The sequence below is a fragment of the Macrotis lagotis genome, chromosome 3 (genome assembly GCF_037893015.1).
Source record: "Macrotis lagotis isolate mMagLag1 chromosome 3, bilby.v1.9.chrom.fasta, whole genome shotgun sequence".
In the NCBI taxonomy this organism is placed as follows: domain Eukaryota; kingdom Metazoa; phylum Chordata; class Mammalia; order Peramelemorphia; family Peramelidae; genus Macrotis; species Macrotis lagotis.
This window is the reverse complement of record NC_133660.1, coordinates 104987325-104995066: the sequence shown is the minus strand read 5'-3', so window position 1 is coordinate 104995066 and position 7742 is coordinate 104987325. Positions and strand designations below refer to the sequence as shown.

The following is a 7742-nucleotide window of genomic DNA, read 5'->3' as shown; positions in this document are numbered from 1 at the left end:
CACCAAAGTAAATGAAAAGAAGTCAAGTTCTTCTTAGCTACTGATGATACAATTCTGGATACCATAGAAACTTCTGCAACAATTTCCTTATTGAAAAACATAATTTTGATGATGAAATGAAAACTTTTGCAAACATTTTCATTCAAATTAGACTCACTTCCCCAGCATAATAAATAATAAAATATAGGTAATGAGGTATTAACTTGTCCTTGCTGATACTAGGACCTGGTGAACTAAATGAAATATTTGTCAAGCTTATAGTACTTTGGGGTTGATGGTCCTGCATAGGATGCTGATACTAGTTGGCAGAAAATCAGGAACCTCCCTTTAGATTAAAATGCAAATGTTATTGCTGAAAGCAGCAATGCACCAAGAGATCATGGTGCCTTTCAATTTTCTGACAACAGCTTGCTGAATCAAGACACTGAATCATTCAATATCGTTAAGTGTCTATCCTATTCTTGCATTCTCATAAACAGCTGCTCATGAACTTCCTATGCCAAGTACAAGTTTTAAGGATACACAGTCTTCATCATTAAATAATTGTGCGGCTAAGCAATTTCTCTATAGTATACTTTCTTCAAATGTCCATCTTTAGAGAAAGGAAAGGAACATAGGCAAATGGCAGTAAAACATTGTGGGTTTGTATAAATTTAGCAATTTGAGTTTGATTTTTATTTAGAAGGAAAGTTTATAGAACAAAAGGCAATCACTGAAATGAGAAAATAGAGGGATAGAAAGAAACAATTTAGTATATTACTGAACAATCAAATGCAAAGGACATATGTCTACAAATGGAAAATATAATAGAGAGCTGAGAAATGTGTCCATCCAATTCAAGTGAACTTTATTGACATATGAAGATATTTTTGGAGGGAGAAAAAGTAATAACCTATTCTAGTACTTATTTCTATTTTGCTATTTCAGCTTTTCTCTCATCTAATCTCTATCTGTATATTTATATCTAAAATAATGTGTTAATATATATATATGTAAACAGAAATACATATATATATATATATATATATATATATATATATATATATATATACCATACACACAAATAAAAGAATATAGGTATATTTACAAATAAATACATACACGTGATTATATAAGTATACATATATAAATATCTGTGTATATGTGTATATATGTGATTTCATGCATACACATTTATGTATATATATATATATCAATTATGTAAATTTTTTCCTCTTATCTCTATCCTGATTTATCATATAGATTAAATCAGCTGTTGATGCTCAACACCTTAGCTCCCTCAGTTGCTTCTTCCATATGATTAGGTCACTAGAATGTAGAGTATTAAATTCTTCCATGAAACTCTCTTTAGAGAGACTCGTAATTTTCTGGATAATACTCCATTTTCCATCAGTTCTATTCAAGCACCAGTGCTTTCCAGTTTACTTTTGTATTATTTTCCTTCTTGAGCTTGTACGCTCCTTGAGGGAAAGATCAGTCTTTTTTTTTTTTCTTATTTATTTACGTGGGATATAATATAGTGTCTAGGACCTATCAATGTTTATTTAAATAAATCTAAATGGACATATCTCTCTTTTCTCTATCTCCTCTTTCTGTAATTATATACAAAGCTATGGTCAAATCAATAATGTTATTCATACAGTATTTTAGAGATATCATTCAGGGCCAAGAAAAATAACATTATTTATGATATTATGATTCATATTAATTATTTGAGTTTACTCATACAAAATAATAATTACATTTTAAATTGTCTAATATGATTTCTGGAAAAACTGAACCTTATTTTAGAGCTTCAGAAGCAGTCAGCAACAATTGAATAATTTCTCCTCAATCACTCAAAAAAGGAGTATTGAAGACATGATGTACACGATTTTTTGATTTTAGGGCTTTTTCACTTTTTCCCATATTGGACAGTGCTTCTAAAAATCAATTTTTTTATTTCTCACAAAAGAGTTTTATTTATAATTCTCTTCTTTCCAAGTGAAGTTATTATTCAAATGTCTGTGAGAATAGCAAACATAGTCTTATACTTTTAACATTGGAATAAAAATACAAAAGTAATACTTAGATGTGATTTTTAATATACAAAGTCATATTATAAAAAATTATACAGTTATTGGGACAGTTAAGTGGCACAGTGGATAGAGAACCAGTCCTGGAGTCAAGAGAACATGAGTTCAAATCTGTCTCAGACACAAAATAATTGCCTAACTGTGGGACCTTAGGCAAGTCACTTAACTCCATTGCCTTACCAAACAAAAAAACAAAAAAAAAGATTATACAGTTCTTTACAAATTTGACTAGCTCATATGTCCATAGTGTGGTTTGTCTCCAAAAGAATTCCATTTTCAACCTTCCTTTCCTTAAACATTTCCATCCAATATCAATTGATATTGTCTTTCACTATAGGTCTTACCTGATTACAAGGTAAATCAAAAGTAAATAAACTTTTATAAATGTTATTGAGCTAGAAAGACTTCATCTTTTTATATGGGAATATATTGCAGATTCACTGACCAAAGAGTGGCCTATTTAATTTCAGATAGGTTCATAGCAAGATTGACATAGGTAGAAGGAATTATGGCCACAGCTATTCTGGAACACCATCCAGCAAGCAATTGCTACTTATCACCCTGAAGAAAATTATGAATATTTTGAAGCTTTCAAGTAATTTCCATAAGGGCATAATAAAAAGATGTTTAGCAATTGACAGATGTCTTTGGTACAAAATGAAGGGCATAAATACATGGTCACAATGCATTTTCTGACTTGTCTGTAGATAATATGTTACTATGATCACCTTCAGATTATTGAAATCATTAATAGTAATAATAAATATCATTTAGATAGAGCATATGATTTTTCTGGCACTACATTAAGCACATTACAAATATTAGTTCATATAATCCCTGGGAAGTGATATCATTGTCTTCATTTTCTAGGTGAGGAAATTGAGAGAAACAAAGAATGCAACTTTCCCAGGATCACTCAGCTGGTAGTGTTTGAGATCAGATTTGAACTCAAGTATTCTTGACTCCAATAGCAAGTCTTTATCTTCTGTGCCACTATTGAGCAAAATAATGAAGCAACCCAGTTTATAAGTTTGCCAGAAGTAGGTATATATTGGAAATTGGTGAGAGGAAAATAAAAATAAATATTCTTAATACATTTGAACCAATCATGAAATATCTCTATAAATTTCAGGTAGAAGGATGGATTGTTGATTCTGAGTACGTTGGATCACTGATTTGTTCTGAGAGCAGAAATTAAAATAAGAGTGACTTCCTTCACAGCAATATAGAGCAGGCTTTAAAAAAATTCTCTTACTTTGTTGAAGGAGTTCTTCTATTAAAAAATAATGAATGTCATCTTCAGTCATTAAAGACAGTAGTAAAACAACTATTCATGGATAGACTACATCAGTATGCAATGCAATTGTCTCCACATCTTAATAGTCTGTGTAATTAGAAATATCGGATAAAAGAGGTGACTGCCTCCAGCAGCTAGTCATGCATATAAATGAAGGTCACATTTTACTATTACTGTGCAATACAAAATTTTTAAAAAATGCCTTTCTACAAACTATGGTGGGTAAGAAACATTTCTAAGCAGAGTGACAAACATTATTGTAAAGATATCTTGATGAGGAGGAGAAGGATACGATGCTGCTCTTGTTATTTTGGGTGGTTGAATTGGAGTATTATTAATTCATATTTTCTTCCCCTAATATAAAGCAAGCTTGTTGAGGAAAGAGAGTATTTCATTTCTCTATTTGTAGGGACAATACTCAACACAAAACTTGGCAAATAGTAAGAAATGCAAAGGAACATATGTTGTGAATTCATAACTAGAAGAGATTTCAGAGATCAACTAGTGAAACTCTTTTATTTTTATAGATAACTGTAGACTACAGTGGTTAAATGGTTTTCCCAGTCACATAAGCAATCATTAGTTGAATAGGGATTTTAGCCATCCTCTTGTGAATTCATATTTCTTTGTAGCAAATTGTCACCATTTACAGTATGATTGTGATTTTATCTAATTCAACTTGAGGATCATCCAAAGTCAATGAAGAATCACATGATGGGCATAAGCAAGATATAACACATTACAAATAAGAAAATACGTAGAAAAGTGGTATAAAGAATGTTATAACAAAAAGATATTAATGGAAGCAGTCATGTTCCAGGGGAATAACCAACCAATTATTCCATTAGAAATGACATTTATTCAAATTAAAATGAGTAAGGCTTACAGGATAATGGGTGTGAAATATAATTATGTAAAATATATGAGGGAGAATGATTAAGAAGTCACATGATGGGGCGGCTAGGTGGCGCAGTGAATAGAGCACTGACCTTGGAGTCAGGAGTACCTGGGTTCAAATCCGACCTGGGACACTTAATAATTACCTAGCTGTGTGGCCTTGGGCAAGCCACTTAACCTCATTCCTTGCCTTGAAAAATCTAAAAAAAATAAAGTCACATGACAAGTCAGGTAAGAATGAACTGCTATTTGAATCACTGAAGGGAATATTTATGTTGATAAACTCACAAATATAGGTTATTGGCATATGATAATCCTTGAATATCTGAAGTTTATAAGATTTCATCATGAAGCATTTCCTATGTTGATAAAGATTGAAACTGCAATATAGTTTAGTATATTGAATTCAAAAATTATTGTGACTGAAGAATTATTTTGGTATTCCTCCTATTGCATGCTTTCTATCTGCAGATAGGTCTTATAATAAATTCTTTCAGGATGGTATTGGGACATTCCAGAACTAGCAAGCTTCTTTCATGTCATAAAAGAATCTGGCAATAGCTCCATGTTCATATGTCATCAGATCAGAATTTTGTTGGAGGAATAAAAATAGTAGTTTATAATTTATAAAGTGCTTTTTATTCTTCTTAGAACCTTAGAGATTTTATAGTATTTGATCCTAAGTACCACCTTATAAGGCAAAGATTATTAGCTATGTTCTACAGTAAAAGTACTGAGGTTCATAGAAGTTAAATTATTTCCCATACTAATGACTATCTAGGTCAAAAGCAAGCATCCTAGTTACAAAATTAGGGCTCTTTCAAATACACAAAGATTAAAACATTGGAAACATCGATTGCCCATCAGGATAACAAAGTTAATAGACCCCATTTTATACAAAATAACTCTAACATAAGAAAAAGTTAGTATCTTGTACTCTTCCAGTTAAATTTTGACCTCTTTGAATTTGCTTTGCTAGACTTGTACAAATGAACATTTGTAATATAAAATAACATATTGTTACATCTAAACTTTGACAGATATAACTATCCTTGGGATTGAATTAAAGTGGCCCTTCTCTCCCCTTTTCCTTCCAACTTAAATATCAATTTCTTAAGAATTCTGGTTAGCAAACCAAGCAGCTCCTAATTCTAACTATCTTAGTCATTCTGTTGACCTTCAGTCAGATGAAATTCTAATCTCACACATATTAAAACCCATGGGAGGACATAAAGGTAAGACATCATTGCTGTGATTATTTAAGAAAGTTTTAACATTCATTCTCTTATTGAGAAGTTGTTATCATTAAGTGTTGAGATAAAAATGAAAAATAGTCATACATTGAATGTCAAATGACATGTCATAAAACTCAAATTAATAGTATTGACAGAAATGCTGTAGGTTCCAAGACAAGAATATCACCAAGACATGAAGTCATTAAAGATTTTAGACATACATTGGATTGGGTTGGATGGATTGGATTGGACTGTGAGAATTAAATAGAATTCAAGGTTGGTAAGGGAGTCTACTATGGATTCCATAAAAGCATTAGCAAATAGGTTGTAATGTCTAGGATAAGTTGAAAGATTAGTGAATAGACTAGCTTTTCATAAAAGGGAGCTGGGAAGAGATTAGTAGAAAGGTAGCTTTACAATTTAAAGTTCAAAATTTAACAAACATTTATAACTTACTCTATGCTTGGCTCTCTGATGGAATCCGAGAATATAATTTTTATGACAATTTCCTAACCTCATTAAGATCATTGTTTACTACCAATGAATACACACACACACATATATATATATGTATATATATATATATACATATACATATATATATGTATATATGCATATACACATATAGTGGAACATGTATAGAAAATAAAATTAAACAAGATAAGGGTTCCCAGAAGCAGAAAGTATATTCAGATTAAACATTCTAGTTAAAATTTGGAGTGAGGAAATTCTTTGTTTCAGGAAATAAGGAAATTTCTCAAAAGGAGATGTCACTTGTGATTAGTATTAGATAATGTAAAGACTCCCGAGAGGAAGATATGAACTAATTTATACATTCATTAAATCAATAGATAGCATGTAAAGTTCACAACATAGCTAGTCAGTTTTAGTAAGGGGAAGTAATGTGAAATAAGGATGGAAATGTAGACTTAATCCATTTTGTGAAAAACCTATATGACAGACTAAGGAATTTGGAATTTTTCAAATTTGCAATAGTGAGTCATTTAACATTCTTGAAAAAGGGAAATGATTTGATGAGAACTGGCTGATTATTCAGTGAGTGGTGTGCACAATGGTTTAGAAAGGGATTGACTAGAAACAGGGGAACCCATTAGCTGCAATAGTGATAATTCAAGTATGAGGGCAAAGGTAGAGAAGATAGGAATGACAAGGTATGGATTTTGACAAAGGTATTAGAAAAAGGAATAATTAGCCGCCGCTGCGTGTTGCCGTCGGAGAAGCCCCCACCTCGGGGCCAGATCCACCAACAGCACGAATCAAGAAAAATTAGCCAGGCTTCAGGCTCCGGTCCGGATAGGAGGCAAGGGCACAGCTCGCAGAAAGAAGAAGGTAGTTCATAGAACGGCCACAGCAGACGACAAGAAACTTCAGAGTTCTCTCAAAAAATTGGCTGTGAATAATATTGCTGGTATCGAAGAGGTGAACATGATTAAAGATGATGGGACGGTTATTCACTTCAACAACCCCAAAGTCCAGGCTTCCCTCTCCACCAACACCTTTGCAATCACTGGCCATGCAGAAGCAAAGCCAATCACAGAAATGCTCCCTGGAATATTAAGCCAGCTTGGTGCTGACAGCTTAACGATTCTTAGGAAGTTAGCTGAACAGTTCCCACGGCAAGTGTTGGATAGCAAAACCCCCAAGCCTGAAGACATCGACGAGGAAGATGATGATGTGCCAGATCTTGTAGAAAATTTTGACGAAGCATCGAAGAACGAAGCAAACTAGAGTCTGACTGATTCTTGGCGGCTGGCATGGACTAGGTTGGAGGAAGGAGCGGGCAGCTTCAGAACTGTGCAGTGGCAGAGAATGTCGCCCTGTTAATAGTTCAGTAATATAAATATTTTGTATATTAATGATGCTGTTTGTTCAGCATTTTTCTGTCAGTTGATTTTGCATTTTGCACTTCTCCCAGGATCTACTCTTTTGATCAAAATACGAAGTATTGGTGCAGCTTCGAGGGTTTTTATGTGTGTGCGCGCGTTGTGTGTGGATGTACGAGCCTGTGGGTATGTGTATACAGTGGAGAGCAAATTGGATAACAGTTCTATTGATCCTCCCTGTCCCCAGTAGAAAATAAAGCAAATCTTTAAGTCTCTTCCTTTTTAACTTTGCCCAATAGTGCACAGAAATAGTGAACAGTGAGTTTCTTGTCTATATTTCAAGAACTCAAGACGTCAGAACATTCAAGACTGTGTTTCAATTTGCTGTGTTAAC

At 33.0% G+C, this 7742-nt stretch overlaps 1 pseudogene; it reads left to right on the top strand.

Annotated features, from left to right (window-relative positions):
* Positions 1-6855: 6855 nt before the first annotated feature.
* Positions 6856-7537, top strand: LOC141516188 (transcription factor BTF3 homolog 4 pseudogene; annotated as a pseudogene).
* The last annotated feature ends 205 nt before the right edge of the window (positions 7538-7742 follow it).